This window comes from Mytilus trossulus, chromosome 3 (genome assembly GCF_036588685.1).
Source record: "Mytilus trossulus isolate FHL-02 chromosome 3, PNRI_Mtr1.1.1.hap1, whole genome shotgun sequence".
NCBI lineage: Eukaryota > Metazoa > Mollusca > Bivalvia > Mytilida > Mytilidae > Mytilus > Mytilus trossulus.
This window is the reverse complement of record NC_086375.1, coordinates 1047962-1061017: the sequence shown is the minus strand read 5'-3', so window position 1 is coordinate 1061017 and position 13056 is coordinate 1047962. Positions and strand designations below refer to the sequence as shown.

At 33.0% G+C, this 13056-nt stretch overlaps 1 protein-coding gene across 1 annotated transcript in view; it reads right to left on the bottom strand.

Moving 5' to 3' along the window:
- Positions 1-13056, bottom strand: part of LOC134709955 (uncharacterized) — a 103197-nt gene that overhangs the window by 57567 nt on the left and 32574 nt on the right. The window lies entirely within an intron of this gene.

Genomic DNA, 13056 nt, shown 5'->3' with positions numbered 1-13056 from the left:
AAACTGCTATATAACCAGTGTAATTTTTCTGATTAAATATTTATTTCAAATTTTTGAAATATTTTACGAAAATTAAACGAGCTTAATTAATTTTAGTTAAGGTATAAGTTACCAACTTAAAGACAAAGGAGTAGGTTCAATATGGCATTTAAATGGCTCCCTTTTTTGGCTTAAATTTCATATTAGAATTTATTGACCAATATCACAATGAATCATAGCTAAACCAGTGTCTAGATTGGAAATAATCTTTTTTATGAATATTTAGGTTCCTGCGTTTTATTCATGACTTCATAAATAGAACTCATTTAAATTTTTTACGTAAAATCAATGAAAATGGGTAAATTTTATATTGATTTTTGGACAGGAAACATAGAGTGCATACTTTGACAAAGAAGATCTTTGGAAATAATGTTTTTAATGACAATTTACCAGTTTCACTTCAATATTTAGTTTGTTGATGTCTGCGCTCTATGTTTCGTAGTCCTAAATATGGCTAATAACCAGTTGATTTTGTCAAAATTCGCCAAAATCCCTTATTTTGACCTAATTGGAATGTAAAAATCAACGCTTTGGAATAAAATTTTGACAGAAATATAGTATTATTTATTTTTCACACATGTCTTTAAGTCATATAAACATTGAACTTTATAATCGAGGCCAATTATCACACATATTGCTGACTTTGTATTGTTTCAGAGGAGTTGAGGCTCAAATCAATCTTCCATTAGTATTATAGATTCCATACACCACATATACTGCTAATACTGTCTGAGAAATAGACCTCATCACATTATTTAAAATTGATGACTGATTTAAGAAAGGAGTTCGGTCAGTTAGATTAATAATTTTCTAATGAACATGCAGACTTTGCAAGAAATTGATATAAATTTAAGAACCTTTGTGAGCATGCTCACATACCCCACGCCCCCAGATTTTCACTTAACAAACAAAATCTTACCAGATTCCTAAGTTGAAAGAGTTATAACTACAAAAGTCAACTGAAACATTTTTCTTGTGGATATGCCCATTAACATATTAAGTCCTCATTAACTACAAAGTTTCATGAAATTCTGTTGATTGGTTTCAGAGGAATTGCGATTAAAAAAGTCGTATATTGAGGCCAAAATTCTAATTTCAAAGGGGCATAACTGATAGAAAATAAATTGAATCTTAATTTCCTGTCGATATGCACATCTACATAGTATGTCCTTATTGTCTACAAAGTGTCATGACAAGAAAAGGACTGACGGACAGAGAGACAGACAGACAGGTTAAATACATTACACCCTATGCAATAAATTGTGTGGGGTATAATTAAAATAATATATCTGTGTCTGTGTGTGTTACGTTTCGGTGTTGTGTCATTGTTCTCCTCTTATATTTAATGCTTTTCCCTCGGTTATAGTTTGTTACCCCGATTTTGTTTTTTGTCCATGGATTTATGAGTTTTGAACAGATGTATACTATTGTTGCCTTTATTAAACATATGGTTAACCTACTACTCCTACTAAGTGAGAAATTCACATCTTAAAACTAAACATTTCAGGTGCTAAGCCATAAAAAAGAGGCTAAGGTCAATGAACATATGACAGACAAAAACTTTGAAAAATTAGCTAACTGTATACTAAGAATGTCAGGTGTCTACTCTGAAAAATACATATATATCATATAATTACCACAATAATAACACCTTATTTAAGAATGCTGGATTTTAATTGGTTGATAGCCTCTGATTTTTCACCAATTAACTGTAATCAAATGAATATCATTCACTTTTTAACGCCGCCTTGGTATTTGCTAAAAGGATATGCCTTTTTAACCCTCGCTGCCGTGGTATTTGCAAAAAAATACTCTATCTGACTGGACGCTTGTAACGTCATGATCATCAACACGTTTTTGAAGTTTAACATTTGGTGTAATTAAACAGATATACCATGTTCTTAAGGGGTATTTGCGAAAAAAATACCAGTCTTGAGAATGAATTTCTCTCGCCTAACGGCTCGCGAAATTTAACATTCTCTCGACTGGTATTTTTCACAAATACCCCTCTTTAAAATGATATATCTGTTAAGAAATCCAATGGAAAAAAACACACAAAACTAATTTTCTATATTTCCAATTAAAATGATTATGTCTCTTGTTATAAAGTAAACTGTAAATTGATAAGATAAAATCGTTTTGCCATTACATTTTAAAGGTGTATAAAACGATAATAATTCTTTAGTATACATGCACAAACATTTAAAAACACAAATGATTTTTAAATATTCTTTTGTTTAACTTCTCTGTACTCTAATTCATAGTATATAAATAAATTGACACATATCAGATAACGTTCTACCTGTATCTAACAAATTTTCAAATATGGCGTTATCAAAGTCAATTCAAAAGGCACAAATTCCTCTACCTTGTGAATTATGTGAAATTGAGACAAAAATCAAGTGGAAATGTATCGACTGTAATCTCTTAATGTGTGATAAATGTAAAAACAAAGTTCATTCCAAGTTTAAAAAAGCAAAAGAACACAAAATAATCACAATCAAGGAAGTAGGACTTCATGGAGATGATTCAGGACCAAAGTTAGACTTTAGTGACATTCCGTGTAAAGACCATTCTGGACAAGTCTGCTGTTTGTTCTGTAAATCGTGTAATCATTTAGTCTGTCCTACTGGCGTGACCAAAGTCCATAAACAGCATGAGTTAGTAGAGATTGAAGAAGCTTATATGATGATGAAGAACACACTGCTCATTAGGAAAGAAAAGCTTGAAAAACAACATAAAGATTGGATAAAGAATAAAGAAATATTAAATGCACTAAAAGAAACATACAAGGTCAGCATTGATCAAACCAAAAAAGATATCCAAAAGCAGAAACAGATTTGGGAAAAAGCAGTGGATCAATATGCAACTGAGCTAGACAGTGAAATTGACAAACAATGGAGAGGAAAAAAGGAAGCCTTTGAAACTGAAAGTAGCAAGGTAAAATATTTTGAACAACATCTAACTGACAAAATACAGCTGATAGAAGATATGAGTATTAGTATGGATGTCACAAAATTCTTGGAAGATTTCAAATCACTTGAAGATGTGAAGGCGATGCCATACATAAATCTTAATCACAGTCAACTGACAAGATTTGTTTCAGGGGAGATTCATCATTCTATATTTGGAACTATTCAAGATGAGATTTATAAAGACAGATTAATTAGAATAAAAGCCACCAAAGAGTACACTACAGAATTATCTTTAGTTTCAAACATAGTACAAAGCTCTGAGTATACTTTCTGGATACACGACTCTATATCAAAAACAATACAGAAAGTATCATTACAGCCTGACAGTACGATTAAAGTTATATCAAGTATCAATGAGTATGGATATCGAACAGCACTGACTAGAAATGGCGATCTCCTTATTTCTGATCTATCTTCAAATCTGAAGATTCTAATAGGAGATAAAAATAAACTGAAAGCTTCTAAATATAATATTTCACCGTACATTATTAAGGCAATCCATGTTAATGGTGAAAACCAATTGATAGTAGTAGCCGTAAAGAAGTTACCAATAGACTACTCAGTCCCTGGTGGAGGTGTTGTCATGGTGATGGATATGGATGGAAACCATCAAACAAAGTTTGAATATGACAAAAACAATGAACCTTTATTAACAAATCCAATATATATAACCACTACAAAGAATGGGAACATTTTCATTATAGACATGACTACAGAGGACTGCAGAGGAAGAGTAGTTATACTAGAGAAAGGATCAGTTGTTAATATCTATTCTGGGCATGGTGATATCAATTCTAAGAATCATCCCTTCAAACCATGCAGTATTGTTGCTACACCAAATGACAATGTTATTGTATCAGATATGTATAATAACACCCTACATTTTCTGGACCATTCAGGACACCTTCTGGCCTTCTGTAATACTGTAGAAGATGATATCCTACTTCCATATTCAATGATTTGCAGCAACCCAGGCAAACTTTTTATTGGGTGTTCAACACCAGCAATTGGGAAGCATAAAGCTAAAATCTGTGAGGTAGAAATACCAAATAAATTGTAATTGGAATAAACTGTGGATGACATGGTTAAGTATTTTTATTTTTAAAATGTATTTTTTTTATGCCTTTACCAAGTCAGGAATATGACAGTTCTTGTACATTTGTTTTTGATGTGTTTTGTGATTTGATTTTGCCATGAGATTATGGACTTTCCGAATTGATTTTCCTCTGAGTTCAGTATCTTTGTGATTTTACTTTTTTCTAACCTGACTTTATTCTGCCATATACAATGTAATATAAGTCATACAAAAGCTGCAAAACAAAACAACCCTACTAACTGAGAGGCAAATTGCTTATTAAGGGGATACATAGGACACTTTCATGCTGTGCATAAATTTGATTTTAACCACTTTAACTTTTTATCAATAAGATTTAATTAACTTGAACTTATAATTGAAAAATAAAACAATGTTGTCCATCTGATGAGTTAAAAGATATAGGAAGATGTGGTGTGAGTGCCAATGAGACAACTCTCCATCCAATAACAATTTATAAAAGAAAACCATTATAGGTCAATCGGCCTTCAACACGGAGCCTTGGCTCACACCAAACAACAAGCTATAAAAGGCCCCAAAATTACTAGTGTAAAATCATTCAAACGGGAAAACCAACAGTCTAAGCCTTTTTCAACTTATTTTTATAGTTCGTTCTGATACGTGTACTGTTATACCACTGCACTGTCCTAGGTTAGTGGAGGGTTGGGATTCCTCTTTACATATGTAACCCCGCCACATTATTTATGTAAGTGCCTGTCCCAAGGCAGGAGCCTGTAATGAAGTGGTTGTTGTTTGTTAATGTGTTACATTTTTGTTTTTCGTTCATCTTTTGTACATAAATAAGGCCGTTAGTTTTCTCGTTTGAATTGGTTTACATTGTCACTTCAGGGCCTTTTTAGTTTTATAGCTGACTATGCAGTATGGGCTGTGCTCATTGTTGAAGGCTGTACGGTGACCTATAGATGTTAATTTCTTTGTCATGTTTGTCTCTTAAGGACAGTTGTCTCATTGGCAATAATACCACATCGTCTTTTTTATATTGATTTCAATCATTTGATTGATTTTTGTTCATATAGCTTAATCAAAAATGGGATTTTGTTTATAAACTTATTATTTCAAACTCTTTACTACCTACTCATGCATGTGATATGATGATGATGAGGAAAATCAATTACAGAAAGTCCTTTATCAAATGGCAACACTCTAGGAGCCAGAAGGACGCCTCCGCTTGCGGGAATTTCTTGCTACATTGAAGACCTGTTGGTGACCTTCTGCTGTTGTTTTTTATATGGTCGGGTTGTTTTAGTCTTTGACACATTCCCCATTTCCATTCTCAACTTTACATCAAAGGAATGGAAAACAACTGTCATAATCCTGACTTGGTAAAGGCATTTCCTTATGTATCAAATGGTGTATTGAAACTGGTTTTATAGATACATCATCAAAGTACCTTAATAATAGAATTTCATTATATTGACAAAAAGATGTGAGCAAAACAAAACTAACAGATATAATTGGTATTACAGCAGTCAACTCTGTTTTACAATCTTAATCACTTCAACAAAGAAAAAAGTAAAAACACAAAAATACTGAACTCCGAGGAAAATTTAAAAAGGAAAGTCCAAAATCAAATGGCAAAATCAATATAGTCTTAACACATCAAACGAATGGATAACAAATGTCATATTCCTTACTTGGTACAGGCATTTTCTAATGTAAGTATATATAGTGCATTGAACCTGTTTTTATAGTTAGCTAAACCTCTCACTGGTGTGACAGTCACATCAAATTCCATTGATACACTGAACAATAAGAAAAAACACAATGGCATAAAGTGTATCTATAGACAAAGTACATAAGCAAGATGCAAGACAAGTATACAAAAAAATCCATAGCACAAAAACACAATGACAGGATTCATGCTAAAAGTATATTTTCAAAAATGTGATCAACAGTAAAGATTATAAATATACAAAGACAACTAAATAGAACACTATACATTTTAACAAGTAATGAAAAGAGGGATGAAAAATACCAGATGGGTAGTCAAACTCATAGATTGAAATTAACTGACAATGCCATGGCTGATGATAAAAAGAGAAACAGACAAATAATAGTGCAGAAGACACAACATAGAAAATTAAACACTAAGTTACACTGACCCATGAGATGATCTCAGATGCTTCGGTAGTGAAAGCAGATCCAGCTCCACATGTGGCACCCATTGTGTTGCTTATGTTATTACAAATCTGGTAAATAGTCTAATTTGGTAGGTCACATTCGTGAAAAGGGAAGATGATAAATAATATCAGTACATTTTTATACGACCGCAAAATTTGAAAAAAATTTCGTCGTATATTGCTATCACGTTGGCGTCGTCGTCTGCGTCGTCGTCCGAATACTTTTAGTTTTCGCACTCTAACTTTAGTTTAAGTGAGTAGATATCTAAGAAATTTTAACACAAGGTTTATGACCACAAAAGGAAGGTTGGGATTGATTTTGGGAGTTTTGATCCCAACATTTTAGGAATTAGGGGCCAAAAAGGGCCCAAATAAGCATTTTCTTGGTTTTCGCACAGTAACTTTAGTTTAAGTATATAGAAATCTATGAAATTTTGACACAAGGTTTATGACCACAAAAAGAAGGTTGGGATTGATTTTGGGAGTTTTGGTTCTAACCGAATAGGAATGAGGGGCCAAAAAAGGGCCAAAATAAGCATTATTCTTGGTTTTTGCACAATAACTTTAGCTTAAGTAAATAGAAATCTATGAAATTTAAACACAAGGTTTATGACCACAAAAGGAAGGTTGGTATTGATTTGGGGAGTTGAGATCGCAACAGTTTAGGAATTTGGGGCCAAAAAGGGGCCCAAATAAACATTTTTCTTGGTCTCCACATTATAACTTTAGTATTAGTGAATAGAAATCTATGAAATTTAAACACAAGGTTTATGACCATAAAAGGAAGGTTGGAATTGATTTTGGGAGTTTTGGTCCCAACAGTTTAGGAATTTGGGGCCCAAAAGGTCCAAAATTAAGCTTTGTTTGATTTCATCAAAAATTGAATAATTGGGGTTCTTTGATATGCCGAATCTAACTGTGTATGTAGATTCTTAATTTTTGGTCCTGTTTTCAAATTGGTTTACATTAAGGTCCAAAGGGTCCAAACTTAAACTTTGTTTGATTTTGACAAAAATTGAATCCTTGGGGTTCGTTGATATGCTGAATCTAAAAATGTACTTAGATTTTTAATTATTGGCCCAGTTTTCAAGTTGGTCCAAATTGGGGTCCAAAATTAAACTTTGTTTGATTTCATCAAAAATTGAATAAATGGGGTTCTTTGATATTCCAAATCTAACTGTGTATGTAGATTCTTAATTTTTGGTCCAGTTTTCAAATTGGTCTACATTTAGGTCCAAAGGGTCCAAAATAAAACTAAGTTTGATTTTAACAAAAAATAAATTCTTTGGCTTCTTCTATATGCTTTATCTAAACATGTACTTTGATTTTTGATTATGGGCCCAGTTTTCAAGTTGGTCCAAATCAGGATTCAAAATTATCATATTAAGTATTGTGCAATAGCAAGAAATTTTCAATTGCACAGTATTGCACAATAGCAAGAAATATCTAATTGCACAATACATGTATTGTGAAATAGCAATTATTTTTTTCAATTGGAGTTATCTTTCTTTGTATAGAATAGTAGTTGAATCAACTTTAATCATAGTTTTATACAATATACAATGTATTTTCATTTTTACTACCAACTAACTAGATTTCATTGAGATGGGAGCCATCTCTTTGGGCCCCGCTGTCAATAATGTGGGGTAAATAAGTTGTATGGATAATCTGATATGAAGCATTATTTGGAAGTTATTACATAGTCTCACATGTGATTTTAATCTAAGATTTTAAGTTAAAACTGATAAATATTCTCAACTTACTTTCATACTATAATAGTGATATGACTGCATGATGTGAACTCATTGTTGACTACTCTAAGGTGACTTCTGGATATATGGATTGATGTTTGAACAATGTTTAAAGATGCTGCCCAATTGATATTTGTCACATATTTTTAGAATTATGCCTTCAATATATTATGACCCACCAAGTATAAAGTATGAAATATTAACGGTTCTCGAGAGGTAAAGCGGACACAATTTGTTAAGAACAACGAACGGATGGACAGACCAACGGACTGACCTTTGACCTAGGATGCATACATTATGACACATTTAATATATATGTTAAGTTGAAAATGTTTGTCAGGTATAAAGTATGAAATAATAACAGCTGTCCTCTCAAAATATAGTGTGGATCAAATTTGTTAGCGATGGACAGACCAACAGACAGACAGACCTTTGACCTAGGAAGTGGTACATACATCATGACACACCCTCTGGTGTTGGTTAAAATGGATGTCAAGTATAATATTTGAAATCATAATGGTTCTCAAGATATAGAGCGGACACAATCTTCTCAACAGAACACAGGGTTGTCAACTGAAACCAAAGTTTTTTTGACGTTGACCTTTGACCTAGGAAGTTGTACATACATCATGACACGCCCTCTGGTGGTGGTTAAAATGGATGACAAGTATAAACTTTGAAATCATAACGGTTATCTAGATATGGAGCGGACACCATCTTCACCACAGGACACGGGGTTGTCAACTGAAACCAAAGGTTTTGACCTTGACCTTTGACCTAGGAAGTTGTACATACATCATGACACACCCTTGGGTGTTGGTTAATAATCATGTTAAGTATTAAGTATAAAATCATAACGGTTATCTAGATATGGAGCGGACACGATCTTCACCAAAGAACACAGGGTTGTCAACTGAAACCAAAGTTTTTGACCTTGACCTTTGACCTAGGAAGTTGTACATACATCATGACACACCCTCTGGTGGTGGTTAATATACATGTAAAGTATAAAGTATGAAATCATTATGGTTCTCTAGATATGGAGCGGACACGAAAGTGTTACGGACGGACGGACAGACGGACGGACAGACGGACGGACAGACGGACGGACAGACTGATCACTATAGGGCGACCCGCCTTTTCGGCGGGGCCCTAATAAATTAAAACAATCTTTACCATTCAGTGATAACAAGCACTTTTTATTACATTTTAATATTGTATGATGTATTTAAATCAGCAGTTATTGTTGCAAACTTCATTAGAAATTTGAATTGAAATCAGTACATTATAACTTTAGTATAAGTGAATAGAAATCTATGAAATTTAAACACAAGGTTTATGACCATAAAAGGAAGGTTGGTATTGATTTTGGGCGTTTTTGTCCCAACAGTTTAAGAATTTGGGCCCCAAAGGGTCCAAAATTAAACTTTGTTTGATTTCATAAAAAAATGAATAATAGAGATTCTTTGATATGCCAAATCTAACTGTGTATGTAGATTCTTAATTTTTGGTCACGTTTTCAAATTGGTTTACATTAAGGTCCAAAGGGTCCAAACTTAAACTTTGTTTGATTTTGACAAAAATTGAATCCTTGGGGTTCTTTAATATGCTGAATCTAAAAATGTACTTAGATTTTTAATTATTGGCCCAGTTTTCAAGTTAGTCCAAATCGGGGTCCAAAATTAAACTTTGTTTGAGTTCATCAAAAATTGAAAAAATGGGGTTCTTTGATATTCCAAATCTAACTGTGTATGTAGATTCTTAATTTTTGGTCCAGTTTTCAAATTGGTCTACATTAAGGTCCAAAGGGTCCAAATCATAATGTGACATAAACCTATGTTGTGTCAACTATTTAATCACAATCCACATTTATAGCTGTATCAAACTTAAAAGTTGTGTCCATACTTGTCCCATCTGTTCAGGGTTCTACATCTGCGGTCGTATAATGCTGCGCCCTGCGAAGCAACTGGTTGTACCTTGAATCTATACTTCAAGACATTCATGCAGTATTTTTGAAGTTGATTTATGGGAATATTTATCAACATGATCTTGATATCTTAAGGTGATTTCTTTTTAGAAAAAAGGACTGAAATGATTTTTGACATACCTCAGTTTATCAATGGAATTTGATGTGACTGTCACACCAGTGATGTTTAGCTAACTATAAAACAGGTTCAATGCACTATTTTTACATGATAAAATGCCTTTACTATGTCAGGAATATGACAGCTGCTATCCATTCGTTTTAATGTGTTTGAGCTTTTGATTCTGCCATTTGATTAAGGACTTTCCGTTGTGAATTTCCTCAGAGTTCAGTATTTTTGTGATTTTACTTTTTATCAACTTTCTGTGATGGATATTGATGGCAATCATCATGCTAAGTATGAATTTGGCAGATATAATGAACCTTTATTAGCAAATGGAATAATATAACTACCAACAATGGGAATATTTACAATATTGACAGGACTAGGAAGGACTACTTGAGAGGAAGAGTAGTTATAACTGAGAAAGGAACAGACAGTTATATCTATCCTAGACATGCATATATATCAATTCTAAGTATCATCCATTTAAACCACATACAATATCATTGCATAAAATGTTTGATAAAACCCTTAATATGAAAATGCCTGTACCAAGTCAGGTATATGACAGTTGTTATCCATTCTTATGGTGAATCTTAAGATTCTGAACGGAAATGGAAAAAAACTACTAATTTCGAAATATAATTTTAAATCATACAAAGTAGATGCAATCCATTTCAATAAAGAAAACCAACTGATTGTAGGAGTGGTAAAGAAGTTACCAATAGACTACTCAGTTTCTGCTGGAGGTGTTGTCATGGTGATGGATATGGAAGGAAACAGTCATGCCAAGTATGAATTTGAAAATAACAATAAACCTTTATCCATAAAGTCCAATACATACAACCACAACAAAAAATTGGAACATTTTCATCATAGATCAGATTTCACATGACAACAAAGGTAGAGTAGTTATACTTCAGAAAGGAACTGTTCGAAACATCTATATCAGCCATCTTGATATTAATTCTCAGAATCATCCATTTAAACAACAGAATATATTGGCTACACAAAAGTATAATATTATTGTATCACACATGTACAATAATACTCTTCACATTTTGGATTATTGTGGTAATCTTCTTTACTACTGCAATACAATGGAGGCTGGAGTAATGGTACCATATGCAATGGCTTACATTGGACCAGGAAAACTGTTCATTGGATGCTCTAGACCACTAATAAGTGCAAAAAATGCAAAGATTTTTGAAGTGGAAATACCCACAGAAGTTTAACACTACTATATATGATTGATTTGTGATCCAATGCTACTTTCTGCAAATTAATATATTCTCCATAAATGAATGCTTTCTGCATACCTTTCAATAAATGTTTTCTCCATAAATGACTGCTTTCTGCATACCTTTCAATAAATGTATTCTCCATAAATGAATGCTTTCTGCATACCTTTCAATAAATGAGTATGTATACCTTTCAATAAATGAATTCTCCATTAATGAACGGTTTGTGTGTACCTTTCAGTAAATGAATTCTCCCTGAATGAGGACACCTTTAGTTGCTAACTGGTACATCTATGGCATTTGGTCAGCAGTGGGAAGTTGTTTCATTGGTAATTTTAATACTACGTCTTCTTGGTTTTATGTTTACTGGTTATTTTGCATGTAGTCTTTTGTAATTATAACATACAGCAGTATAAAAAAGAAGATGTGGTATGATTGTCAATGAGACAACTTTCCACATGAGACCAAAATAACGCAGAAACTAACAACTACAGGTCACGTACAGCCTTCAACAATGAGCAAAGCCTATACGGCATGGTCAGCAGTGCATATTAAGCATCATAAAATGATATGAATGACAAATGATGAATGTATATCAAAGTAAAATGACAAACAACTAAAACATCGTAAATGTGGTATTTTTTAAAAAGTTGCAAGACTAGTACTAGTACTTCTAAATTGAGATTAAACCAAATATTGTTTCATCTTGAAGAATAAAACATCCACCATAAAATAAATTAAGAACTAGATGTGTCAAAGCAATACGAATAGTCGTCTCAAAAAGTTGAAAAATCTGCAATTTCAATAACACATGTGGACATAAACATGATGGTATAGTCTATATTTGTTTAGGGGCCAGCTAAAGAACGCCACCGGGTGCGGGAATTTCTCGCTACATTGAAGACCTGTTGGTGACCTTCTGCTGTTGTGTTTTTTTATTTTGGTCGGGTTGTTGTCTCTTTGACACATTCCCCATTTCCATTCTCAATTTTATCACATATAAAATCTGGAGGCGTAATACAAAAATGTTCTTATAACTGTGATTTTACAATTTTCAAAGTTGTAAACCCTTACTTTTAGCAAAAACTAACGGAGCGGAAAGGAAGCGTTTAACTTGGTCTGTAACTCATCATGGATAGCTCACATACCAAAAATCAGCCCAATATCTGAAAGCATAACTGTGATTTTCAAAAATTTCAAAGTCCAAAGCCCCAAATTACAGTAAAAATTAGCCGAGCAGAACAAATTTTTAACTTGATCTGTAACTCCACATGAGTAACTAACATACCAAAAATCAGCCAAATATCTGAAAGTGTTTAGGAAAAAAGTCTGCATAACTGTGATTTTCAACAATTTAGCAATTTCAGAGCTCGAAATTTCGACAAAAATTAGCGGAGCATAACGAAACTTAAACATGATCTGTAACTCATTATGGTTAACTCACATACCAAAAATCAGACCAATATCTGAAAGCATTTAGAAAAAAACCTCTGTATAACGGTTTGTTGTGGAATGACGGAAATACAGAATTACGGAATGATGGAAATATGGACAAGGGTAAAACTATATTGCACCGACAACTTCGTTGCAGGGCCATAAAAAACGCAACTAAATTAGAGTCGTGCTGACAAGGTACATGCATATTAGTATAGAAAGTATCAGAAATTTCATAAATTTTGGCAGTCTTTGTCAACATGCTAGAAAAAAATAATATAAAAAAAGGGAACCA